The 12,349-nt window shown below is 48.9% G+C and overlaps 1 protein-coding gene and 1 long non-coding RNA gene across 3 annotated transcripts in view; one reads left to right on the top strand and one right to left on the bottom strand.

Annotated features, from left to right (window-relative positions):
* The window catches only part of Fstl4 (follistatin like 4), a 433,548-nt gene that overhangs the window by 264,073 nt on the left and 157,126 nt on the right, over window positions 1–12,349 (top strand). The gene's annotated exons all lie outside the window — the stretch shown is intronic.
* LOC146892914 (uncharacterized) lies at window positions 2,470–10,819 on the bottom strand. 2 transcript variants are annotated; one of them, XR_015738877.1, is made up of 3 exons: window positions 10,609–10,819; window positions 6,165–6,739; window positions 2,470–5,686 (listed from the first exon to the last, which is right to left on the bottom strand). It is a non-coding gene; the product is annotated as an uncharacterized LOC146892914 (long non-coding RNA). The 2 variants fall into 2 exon arrangements; XR_015003575.2 differs by having other exon boundaries at window positions 2,470–6,739.

Genomic DNA, 12,349 nt, shown 5'->3' with positions numbered 1-12,349 from the left:
GAAAGAGAAATCTGAAGCCCTCCAGAGGTCTAAAGAGGGTAGATGGCCACCGAACGACACAAAGGCTGTTCAGACTTTGTCCCAAGCTACACCCCATGAAAGTAATGCTACTGTGGCACCTGCTTTTGGTGTAAGCAGGCTTCATGAGTCCCTCTGAGTGTCCCTTAAAATGAGTTCAGAATGAAGCAGCATCACTCCACAATTGCCCTCATTGGCTTTTAACCAAGTTCCTAGAAGTTGGGGTCCTGCTGACTCCAGAAAGTGTGTCTGGGGGGCCTGGCAGATGGTGACCAGAAGTACCGGGTAATGGCACAGTCCAGACTGGGACCATTCAAGAGGATGGATGCCTTTAGTGAGCACCAGCTGGCACTGAGGGAAGCCCTCTGCTCTCTCTCCTGTCATCACAAGTTGAGGGGGACCCTGAATCACAGATGGATTCCAGGGGCCTCAAGACATTGCAGCCTAGAAACTTTATCCTGTAGAAGGGTGTCTTAGCTTTTTATTGCTGTGATAAAACACCATGACCAAGGCAACTTCTAGAAGAGGGTGTTGAATTTAGGGCTACGATTTCACAGGATTAGAATCCACAACAGAGCAATGGCATGAGGACAGAGATGAGCGCTTGATTCACAAACAGGATACAGAGACGGCACCATGAAAATGGTGCACCTCTTTTGAGGTCTTAAAGCCCGCTCATGTAACACACCTCCTCCGAGAAAGCCACACCTCCTAATCCCTCCCAAATAGTTGTACCAGCCAGGGACCAAGTATGAACCTATGGGGACCATTCTTATTCAAACCAAAGCAGACAGATACTAAAACATCCCCCAGTGACCTTGAAATCACGCCTGAAGCAGTCTCCTTTCTGCTGTAAGAAACTAGAGAAGGTTCTTCAGAACCTCAGGCTCTCCACCTGGATGTTGGGGGAAGCATTTGGGCAGCTCAGGAAATAGATGGTGTTCCTGCAATTGGGTGACAAGAAGGCTGATTTCAAACACCCTGCCTGTCACTGCTGTGTGCTCTCATCCGTCCCCTCTGGAAGAAGTTCCCACTATCAAAGGGTGACCCTTCCACCGGCTGTGCTGCCCGCCCAGTTGACAAACACCTGGTTTCTCTGACCCTGGGAGGAGGTTATAAGCAGAGGCCGCAGGGCTGCCTTGTATATTCTGGAGGGGAGACTGGCCATGAGGATCCCTTCCAGCTCCAGTAGACACTGCTGGTACCTCGATATTGTTTGTGCCTGGTGTCCATTTTCTTAATGAACCTCCTATAACTGACAACACCCAGTGATGGCTGTGGGGGTCCTCACCCACCACACGTGAGAACTAAGGAGAAGGTAGCACTTCCCTGTCTTCCAGGAGACAGTCTGTACATGAATCAACCGCCATGGTCTCTATTACTTATTTGATCTTTGCATGGTTACCGATGCGATGATCCCCAGTGAGCTCTTGTGCTTTTAAAGATGGGGGCAGTCCAGCTGTGGGGACACCAGCAGCTTCCTCCCTCGCAGACAGGTCCACACACAGGGCCACAGTGCCCACAGCACGCTGCCCTACACTGTCCCAGCCCCAAGGCCATCTTCCCTCACGTTTATTCTTTCCCTGGTGAAGGTATTAGGGACTCTAGTTCTGACTTTATATGTCACCAGAACCTTCTGGGGGACGTCTTTGGTAGCAGACGCCCTGATGGAACATCACATGAAAAGCAGACCTTACTGCTGGGTGCCCCCAGAAATGCAGGCGATCTGAGCTCATCACCTCTCTGAAGTGTATGCCTAGCCTAGGTAGATCAGTTTCTTTCACTACCCAGACTGGCCTTCGTAGGTGTGTGGAAGTGGTATTCCCCTGAGTGCCTTTGCGGGTGCCTGCCAACACTGCCCAAGGTCACCAGGCATCCAAAGAGCCAGGCCTGTCCCTGGGCTGGGGAAGCAGTCGACAGGTGTTTAATATCTATGTCCTAACCCAAATTGACACCCAGTCCTGGAATCTAAGACACAAACTCTTGCCCTGAGCTGACTTAGCACGTTAGCTAGCTCAGTAGCCCCCCTCTTCCTCTGAACTCTCTGCCATCCTTTCTTCTCTCTCCTTCCTGTAGCCCCCACATGATCTCCTTACTGTGACAAAATACCTGAGAAAGCAAAGTTTTAAGAGAAAACCCTTCTTGAGGCTCGCTGTTTCAAAGCTTTATCCATTGTGGCAGGGAAGGGAAGGATCATGGTATCCAAGAAGTGGGAGGGGGAGTGGAGAAAAAAATACCCACAGTCTCTAGCTTGCTCTTCCTTCCCCCTTTTAGTCCATCTGGGTCCCCAACCTGTGGGAGGGTGCCACCTACTAACCCTGTGATTCCTAATGTCAGAATGACAGTCTGTAGGGAGAGCCAGCCCTGCAGTTAAGGCTGCAGAGAGACCATCTGCACGAGGCAAGAAGGCATTCAGTTCAGTGCAACTCAGTAGCCAGTGTTAGTTCAACCTTCTGAAGTCTGACCCTGGATGGTTTATTTTAGACGTATTTAAGCACAGTACAATTTGGTGGAAAATTATCCTGGTGATAATTAACTCAGTCCTGCATTCACAACATAGGATAAATAAGTCTGCTTGAGGAACAAAGTTAGCTAGGTACAGATTAGACATGACTACATTGGAAGCCTTTGTAAAGTTCACAAAGGTAAGGCCTCCAGATTACCTGAGAATCACAAATTTGCAGTAACAGTCTGGGGAAGGATCCGGTGCTGGAAACGTCTCCAGCCACACAGGTGGAGCAGAGGTCACCAGGCTAGTTAGCGCATGCGCTCCCAGGCTTCTGGATGGATAACAGGTATTGCTTGCTTTCCTTGAAGGATCAACCCTGTGTGCTTAACGGTCCGGGTTCTCCTAGTGCTTATGTGAGGGTACACAGGCCTTCATGCCTTCTACAACAGGCAAGATGAACCATAGCATGCACCCTCCTCCCTAACCACGGGGCCACCGTGAGCCCCTTGCTCACATGCTGGGCTGTAATCCTCACTTCAAGCTCTAGCCTCTTGTAGAACCATTTCATCCCACAGGCGCCATCTGGAGTTGGAGGACAGGAGACCAAGCCTGAGGCTGCCTGCAGACCGGCCATCCTAGGACGATGCTCTCCCTGTGTTTGTCCTTATGTTCTTCTGCCCCGAAAGCAGGGCCATGCAGGCCCGTGATCGCACTGACTGGTCATGCCCTGCCTTTTCTCTTCTGAGCTGGGACAAGTCCTCTCTTCCTCTGAGTGTCCCTCACTGCCCACTGCCCAGCTTCCTAACTGTGGTTTCTACTACCATTGCCCTTCTTACTTTGTCCTGCCCTGAGCTTCTCAACTGGGGACACAGGGTAGTTCTGGTTCCTTCCTCTGCCATGGAGAACTCAGAGTCAAGACACAGTCGGGTGTTCCAGGGCTCTGACTACATGCCCAGTACCAGTCTTAAAAAAAAAAAATCGGACCAATCAGTGTAGGAGTGACCAGGAAGCTTCCAGAAAATGGTAGGGAGATGATCTTGGCTTGGCTAAGTGTAGAGGTGGCCCTATAGACAGGGCCCAGGTCACCAGCGTGTCCTCAGCAACACCTGGGGCAGTCTGCTCTCCAGCTGCATCAAAACCTAACTGTCTTGATGATGTAGCTCGGTTAGCAAAGTGCTTCTCTAGAATGTACAAAGTCTTGGGTTTAATTCCCAGAACTGCACAAACACGGTACGGTAGGACATGCCTGTAATCCCATCACCGGGGAAAGAGGAGGGAGGTAAATTCAAGGTCCTCCTCAGCTGCAGAGTGAGCTTGATACTATTCTGGAATACTTGAAGCTCTATCTTCAAAAAAACTAACTGGATGTGTCTTTACATTTTTATCACAATTTTATTTGTGTGTGTGTGTGTGTGTGTGTGTGTGTGTACCACAGTGTGTGTGTGTGTGTGTGTGTGTGTGTGTGTGTGTGTGTGTGTGTGTAAGCCAGAAGACAACTTATCAGGAACGGAACTTGGGTAGTCAGCTTTGGCATCAAGCTCCTTTTCCCACTGAGCCATCTCACTGACCCTGGCCTGTGGGTTTTGCTACTAGGAATGTCTCAGCCGTGGACCTCTCCTGGGTTAACTGATCTAAGACCTGGTGATGCCAGATGACTCCATGACAGACTTGACACAGGAAAGTAAATGTTACAAGTGTATTGCCCTTGATGGTGCCTATTTTTTGTTTTAACAAAATCTCAATCATTTGATTTTTTTTTCAATAAATACTCAGGAGCCAAATCCTGGGGTGAAAGTCTGTTAGTTCAGAAAGGCAGAGAAAGCATCCAGCTGTCCTTCCTCCTCAGCTGATATCCCAGAAGCCTCTCCCTTTTTCTACTCCGTCTTAAAACCAACTTCCTCAAATTCCATGTCCCTCCCTTCTACTTCTTGTGTGCCTCTCTATCCATCCTCCTGACTTCCTCCTATTCTTTATGGTTTTTTTTTTTAATAAACCTATCTTTACTTCCTGCCAATTGGTTGCTTGTTCTGCCTCTTGACCTATGGTTGACTTTATTTAATCCTATTTACAATACTCAAGCGAAAAGCTCTTGGATTAAAGAGCTAGGGCTAAGCCACACCACAGCTAGAAACAGGGGTTTTTTTCCAGTAAATAACACAATCTCGGGGTTCACAGTGTGAGCAAATACTCTGCAACAGGTGCCAGCTGGGGTGTCTAAGCGCACACCGCCTAGCAGGCTCCCACCTGTCAGGCTGGGGGCTGCCCACACGGAAAGCCTAAAGATGGAAAGTAGGTCAGGGCAACAGAGAAGGCTGGCTGGGTGCAGTGTCCTTGTGAGTCCAAGCTGAAGTCCTGGCCTCACTCCGTCCCGCATGGTCACGGGGTTGGCCTGCCTACCTCCCACTCTCCTTGCTGTGCCTCTGCTAGGTGTGGCGTTAGACATCTCCATGTGGGTCTCAGCCGAGGTCTTGTGAGGAGCCAGGAGAGCAGAGTCCAGGCAGCGACTACCACAGGGACCTTGAGTGGTTAGCAAGGTAACATTGCCAAGAGCAGCGGCTGCATAATGAGCTCCTTGCTTTATTATAAGGCTTGACTCCCTCAAGCCAAGTCTAAATGCCAAATGAATCCTGAACTTTGAGCTATCCAAAGAGATTAACCAGGAGCGCACAGCCGGGGCTACCTTGGGTCGCTTTGGAGCGGATGATTATTAAGCAGGCCATAAGCGGGTACAGGACCGAAGCCAACCCTCGAAGGCAGCCTCTATAGCTCCATGCCTTCGCCGGTGAGGGTGGCCACCTCCCTTGGTTCAATATTGACTTTTCTCACCATGAGAACCAGATCCATCTGCTGGAAAAGTCCCCTTTGGCAGGAAAAATATCCGCCTGCCAACTGATCTTCGCTCGGTGAAAAGGAGTAATTCCAGTGGGCCAGGTGGGGGCTGGGGAGATGGCTCAGCTGGTACAGTGCTTGCCTTGTAAGCCTGAGGAACCGAGTCAAATCCCCAGAAGCCATGTCAAAAGCTCGGGCACAGTAGCGCACAATACAGACGAGAAACAGCAGAGCGAAGGGGCTTCCAGATCGAGGTGCAAGAGAGGCGGAATGAGTTGTCCCTACGGCATGTGCTCCTTCTGGTGACGGTACGTGACAATACAATCACCCCTGAGTCAACCCTGCCCTCAGTTCCCACTGAGGTTGGTTACTGGAAACCAACTGCAGAAGCTGTAGAAAATTCCAGAATTGTGTCATTTTAGCAGCCTGATAAAACCTCATGCCATCCTGCTGTGTTCCACCCGGCGTGTGCGCCATCCCTTCCTCCCGTGGGTCTGCGGTATATATTACCCACCTGACAGTAGCAATCAGAACGGCTGCCAGGCTGCCACAGTTCGGGAGAGCTTGCACACAAGGCTTGATACGCCCAGTTGCAGGCATTCACTGGGAGCGTTAGAATGCACCCACAGTGGATAGCGAGGGACTACAGCATGCGTGGGTTAGAGCCAGCCAGGGAAACTTACCTGAGCCTAGGTATTCAAAGACTGTCATGGGGATCAGCTGACTGACTGCCATAGCTCACCAAAGCTCTAGACTACCAGAGGTGGGGCTGGTTCTACCTGGTCTGTATGGCCCGCCATAAATTACACTGTTAGTACAGACAAGGTGTCATGGCCGAGAACCTTAAGGTCAACAAAAGTGATCTTACCAGGGAGCACAGTTCAGGATAACAGTCACCTACAAGGAGCCACGGCCACAAAACACCAAATTCCTGCTGGGACAAAGCTAATGGGCTCCAGACAGGGCTGGCCATATAGGATGATGGCTCCTTCAGTTCTCCGGCAGCAGCATCTTGACAGGCTCGGGTTTGTCCCTAACACAGCATCCCAGCCAACCTACAGAAAGAGATGTGAGATTGTGTTTGGTTTCCATTCAGGTACATCCCTGTCACCTGTGGGATTGTTTGATTCGCGCTCTGCCAAGGATCAGAGCTGGCAGGCTCTTTAAAACTGTTAGCTTTCATTTCCTTTTCTCCATTCCTGATCTTTGATTCTAAACTCCTGCTGTAGTCGGCAGCAGAAACCCCACGGTGGCAGGGACCGTTGTCTCTGTGTACTTCTGAGCATCTTTCATCCTTGAGGCGTAGGGGAGCGAAGGAGAGGAAACATGGACACGGAGCAGCGGTTCAAATGGTCCTTCATATGGCAGACTGAGACCTGGGTTGGAGTTGCTCAGCGAAAAATGGTGTACTCTGTGGTGATGAAGTGGCTTCCCTAGAACACCCTAAAAAAAAAAAAAAAAAACCAGTGTCTGTACTCATGCATAGGTGGTTTTTAAACATAAAGCAAAGAAAACCAGCCTACAAACCACAATCCCAGAGAACTTAGACAACAATGAGGACACTAAGAGACTTACATAGATCTAATCTACATGGGAAGTAGAAAAAGACAAGATCTCCTGAGTAAATTGGGAGCATGGAGACCTCGGGGGAGGGTTGAAGGGAGAGGCAGGGAGAGGAGCAGAGAAAAATGTAGAGCTCAATAAAAATCAATAATAATAATAATAAAAACAGGGTCTGACAGGAACAGAATGAAAACAAAAATTTTCCAGGATGCTTTTCAAAGATTCCTTGGAAACTGAGAAGCGTGCTGTGTGGCTGTTCCCTTGTGTGTGCCTCGGGACCGCGGGCAGACATTCTGGACCAAACCTTCCACACAGTTCCAGAGAGAGCTCCTGCAACCCTGCACACCCTCCCTGTGGACCCATCTTTACTCCACCTATAGGACCATCACCACCCAGAGCACCACGAGGGCAGGTCTCTAAACAGACCTAGGCTCGAACCCTGCGTCCTGAAGATGGTTGCAATGTTGTAAATTTTCATGCTACCACGTGCATGAGAAACTTCTGGCTGAGTCATTTGCTAACACTTCGACTGAATCACTACAGTGAGTCTAGATTCTAGAGGCTGGGTTTCACCTGGCATCTGTCAGCTGAGCATGTGCAGTAGGGCCTCCCAGAAGAGGGGGACAGGAGGGACCTGGGAAGCAGGAAGAAGGAAGCTCTCTGTGACCGGAGAGGAGTCCCAATTAGGGCATCCTTTCCCGGCCAACTGCATTGTTACTTTCTGTCCACCAGCACACATTCACTGAGGACCTCCTGTGACTACTCCATGCCCTGGGGATACCGAGAGCAGACGCTGTTCACCTGCCGCCCTTTCTCTGTCCTCAACACGCGTACATGGATGAGACAAGTGGGATGGCTACTAATGGGCTATAAACAAGATGTTTAGGAAGATGGCAGCCAGTAGCATGTTTGTAGCCCAAACGTGAGGACTGGGTCGGGAACCCCAGCACTGAGTAAAAAGTCAAGTGTGGTGATGTGCCTGTGACAGCAATATGAGTAAGCCGAGCTAGGAGAATTCCTGGGGTTTGCTGGCCGGTTAGTGAGCTCCGGGTCACTAGTTCAAAAGATAAGGGAGAGACCAATCAAGAAAAATCCCCGGCCTTGACCTCTGGCCTCTCTGTGCATGAGTGCACGTTGGCATATGTACCTACTGCCATCAAAGAGAGAGAAAAGGGAGCAGAGTGTTGTTTCCATGAGGAGAGACGCATAGGAGGTGGCATTGGAGCCTGGGCTATGCCTTGAAGGAAAGGCAGCCAGGCTAAAATCTAGAGAAAGACAGAGTAAAAGCTTAGCGTGTGCAAAGGCCAGGACTGGAACGAGGCTGTAAGTTCAAGGTGTCATATGAAGGCCACTGTGGCCGCAGCATCAGAATGATGTGGAACTTAATGGAAGATGCATGGGACCTGGCAGGTCACAGCGAGTCACCTGGATTGCCCATTACACGACAATGGCAGAGTCTGCATGGCAGTTAAGAGGGCCTGAAGACTAACTTCACTGCTTTGTTGGGTCCCGTGGAAGGTTTAGGAGCCTCCGTAGCCTGCGGGATGCTGGGGCAGATGGTGAACGTTAGCACCCACCCCGTGGCAACCTTTTCAGCGTTCAGCGCTCTGATTAACTGGCCATTCTTCCTCTTCAGCACACGCTGAAGACGCTCTGTTCAGGAGAAAGTTGAAATGGCCAGCCCCTCTAATAACAGAATATTGAAAAGGTCACAGCAGTTCAGCCGAGTTCTCCCACCTACAAATCAGAGACCGGCAGCACAGATAACTCACTCTCCTGACAAATCAAGAAGCAAGGACTGAAGACCATACCGCTGATTAGGCTCATCCAAATCCAAGGCCTGGGGAGAAATCGATGGCCAGAACAGGGCCGCCTGCCCAGGGGAGCAGGTCAAAGCAGCGGGGATGCTGATTAGCAGATCAGCAGGTGGGGGAGGGGGGATGGGGCAACATGCTGCCCCCTGGTGGCTGCTCTCAGAACAGCAGGAGGCCCTGCCTTGTGTTTGCCATTCCAGTTAGGAGAACTCCAGGAGGCCTTTCCATTCGGCCCCCCAAAGAGCCTTTCCCAAAAAAAATCATTACTAAGCAAATGTTTGCCATTAAACCCAACGTTTTTTGTTTCTTTCTTTCCATATAGTTTATATTCTTTTAAGAATTTTTTTTTCTAGAAATTAGCTTTTGCTCAGACCTGGTAGAACAGACCTATGATCCCAGGTACCTATGAAGCTGAGGCAGGTGAATGGAAAATCAAGATTCTGGTTAGAGAGATGACTCAGCAGACAAGAACACCTCCTATGCAAGCCTGATGACCTATGTTCAAGCATGGTTGGGTGCTTGCCTGCCACCCTGCCCTGCAGTGAGGGTCAGAAGGAGAAGGGTCACTGGGGCTGGGGCCTGCTGGTCATCAGCCTAGCTCCAAGATCAGTGAGAAACTTTGTATCAAGGAAATAGGACAGAGAGTCAATGAGCAAGACATCCAACTTCTTTCTCTGGCCTCCCTATGTGCAAATAGGCATGTACATAGCCACAAACACATGTGTGCATAGACAGAGAGAGAGAGAGAGAGAGAGAGTTAAAGGTTAGCCTAAGAAATTTACAACTACGCTGTCTCAAAGTTTAAAAACTGTAAAAAAAAAAAAAATGGGGTGGGTGGGAATAGAGCTCACAGGTAGGGTGCATGTGCATACACAAGGCTCTGGGTCCAATCCAATGCCACAAAAAATAAATTATGAAAATAAATAAAAAGGAAATTAGCTTCTGCCATGGCCAGTCTTCAGAAAAAAAAAGTAAGCAAGAACATGTAAAACTCAGTCCTCATAAAGCAAGGACAGGTTTGTGGCTTAATTTACCGTGAGCTCCACAAACAACATGAAAGGAAAATGATTTAATTAAAAGCTGAACAATTAACCTGCATGCTAAGAGAGAGGGCAGCAAGAGTTCAGCGCGCGCGGGTCTTCCTCTGTGGGCAGTGGCCACGGAGAAGCTTAATGGGTCCACAGAGCCGGATCTGAAGTGGAAAACTGACCTTAGGAGGAATCTGAGAAGATCAAGGGAAGGACGGACGTCAGAAACGACTCTGATTAAGCCATGATAAAGCACACCGGAAGCTGGGAGGGAGAGACGGTGCATAGGAGTTCTTTTTAAAGCCATAGTCCCTGAGATTGCAGCAGGCTTTGGAGATAAGGGGGCTGACATTTTGAGAAGGGTTGATTAAAAGCTTTTCGGCACCAAGGCTCACTTTCACTGGGGGTTGAACACAAAAATCCATGGAGTAAATTGAAATTCTAAATGCTAAGAGAAGACTCAAAGATTTACTGCCACAGATTCAATTAAGGACTCAAAACAAAACAAAACAAACAAAAAAAAAGGACAGACAGTCTCCTTCAGGATTCATTTAGACACCAAACTCATAACCACCCAATTTCCCATGTCTGCTAATAGGATAAGCCCTGCAGGTGGACCTCAAGCTGGAGAAAGGGGCCTTAGCTGGCACCTATGTCTGTACAGCTCCCTGGCATACCACAACTGGCGTCTTCTTGACCAGAGGGTCCGTTGTCCAATAGAAACCTACTCAGCGACCAGGCTCTGATCATACCCCCTCCACCCCAGGCCTCCAGAAGTTACCAGCACCAGTCCTAGAGAGACCGAGGCAGGAAGGTCAGGAGTTCAAGGCTAGCCTAGCCTATGTGAGACCCTATCTCAACAAGGAGAGAAAGAAAAATGAGCAGAAGAGGTGAGAGGCGAAGTTACCTGATGTGAAGCACACGGATCTGGGAGCTGCCTGGGTACTGCAAGCTGCAGAGTAAGGAAAATCTCCCCGGAAATAGCCAAGGGGGGGGGGGGCAGGCAGAATACGGGAAACCGAGGGTGAGAATTTCTGGGGCTAACAGAGGACAGCAAGACTGAAGGTGGCTGCCGTGGATGTTCCCCACACCTGTGAATCTCAGAGGAGAAGCAGGCTGGGCCCCTGCTCCGCGTCACACCCAATGGAAACAAAGGCACCAGTCCCCACCTCCTCCACCACGGGCTGAGCCAGGAAGTCATTTGACACCTGGTTTGTTTCCTTCTCTGTGGAATACCCAGATTACTAGAAGGGATAAAGGAAGGTAATTTTCTTCTTTGAAAAATGACACAGCAGACCCCAAACCCCAAACGGAAATAAAGCAGGAACACATTAGACCAGTGGGGAATCAATAAAACGGAGGAGATTAAAAGTGAGAGGGTTAAAGAGCTGACAGCGACAGGAAGCAGGAGAAAAGGAATTAGGAGACAAGAATTTTAAATCCCAGACATTAAACGTGAGATAAAATAGAAAAAAGGGGGAATAAAAACAGAATGAATTTTGAAATCGAGTATGAAAAGGGGGGCTAGGTTAAAAGCGTGGAAATTAGTGATGTTAAAATAAAAGTATGAGATAATGGCTTTAAACTATGAAGCAGCTAGACCTAAGAAAAGACTGCTGAGGAAAAAGAGAGATGCGGAGGCAGGGGAATAAAGGAATTAGTGCTAGGGAATAACTGCCCCTTGTGTACCCTCCTTGTGCCCTTCATGCCCTTTTAGCCGGAAAGAGCTGTCCTTTTATGCTTGAAGATGCAGACACCTCAGCCTTTGGCCAGTGGTAAAACCATGACTGCATGACCAGTAAGTCCCATAGAATGATCTAGAAGCTGCTCAGTGCCATGGGGTGCTAGGTTAATGAGAACTAGTTAGCTGGTTCACAAATGAGCAAATGGAGCCCCCTCCTTAACATCTTTTGGGGAGCTATGACTGGGAACACAGCCAGATCTCCAAGTATGAGTTCTAAACTCTTTCAGATATAGTACCCATTTTTCTTTTTTTAGAACAAACGTGACATCCCCTCTCTGGTCCTGAAATAATAGCATAGACATCCATGTATTTTCTTCCCAAATAGGATGCGTTAATTGATACTTTTGTGAGGAATACAAAGGAAGCAATCAGTAGTGTAAGATACTGCCACCGTCCGATATATAGGTCCTAATGCAAACCCACAGCAGAATTCCTAGTGATGGATCCCGATGCCTCTATGAATGCAGCTTCCGCAAGCACAGATGATACAGGTGCACTGGACTGGCAGCTCGTGGACCACCTGCTGTGTTACCATGGGCAACACAATAATGGTAAACAACTTTCGATAAAGTTCTGAACAAAGCAGCATGCATTCTTCCCTTGGTTTCCCAAGTATGTTAGCCATGCTGAAAGGCTTGTGTGTTCGTGTCTAGCTAGAGTAGGCTCTGGCTTTAATGACTGTGGACGTTTTCACAGTTTTCAAATATTGAGGTCATCAGACAATTTGCTGATGCGAAGGCCTAGCCTATGTCATTCAGAAAGTCCAGCATGCCTGGATTTGTCATCTCAATATTAATAGCAGTCAGTCCTTTCGGCTACCAAAAATATTCTGGAACTTTCCAGAAATCCTGCCATGCGTTCTACCCTGCTTGGAACCACTGTTTTGGAAGGAGATGCTTGACTG

Source organism: Myodes glareolus, chromosome 9 (assembly GCF_982192425.1).
Source record: "Myodes glareolus chromosome 9, mMyoGla1.1, whole genome shotgun sequence".
NCBI classification, from domain to species: domain Eukaryota; kingdom Metazoa; phylum Chordata; class Mammalia; order Rodentia; family Cricetidae; genus Myodes; species Myodes glareolus.
The sequence above is the reverse complement of the archived record's forward strand: the minus strand, read 5'-3'. Positions and strand labels throughout refer to the sequence as shown.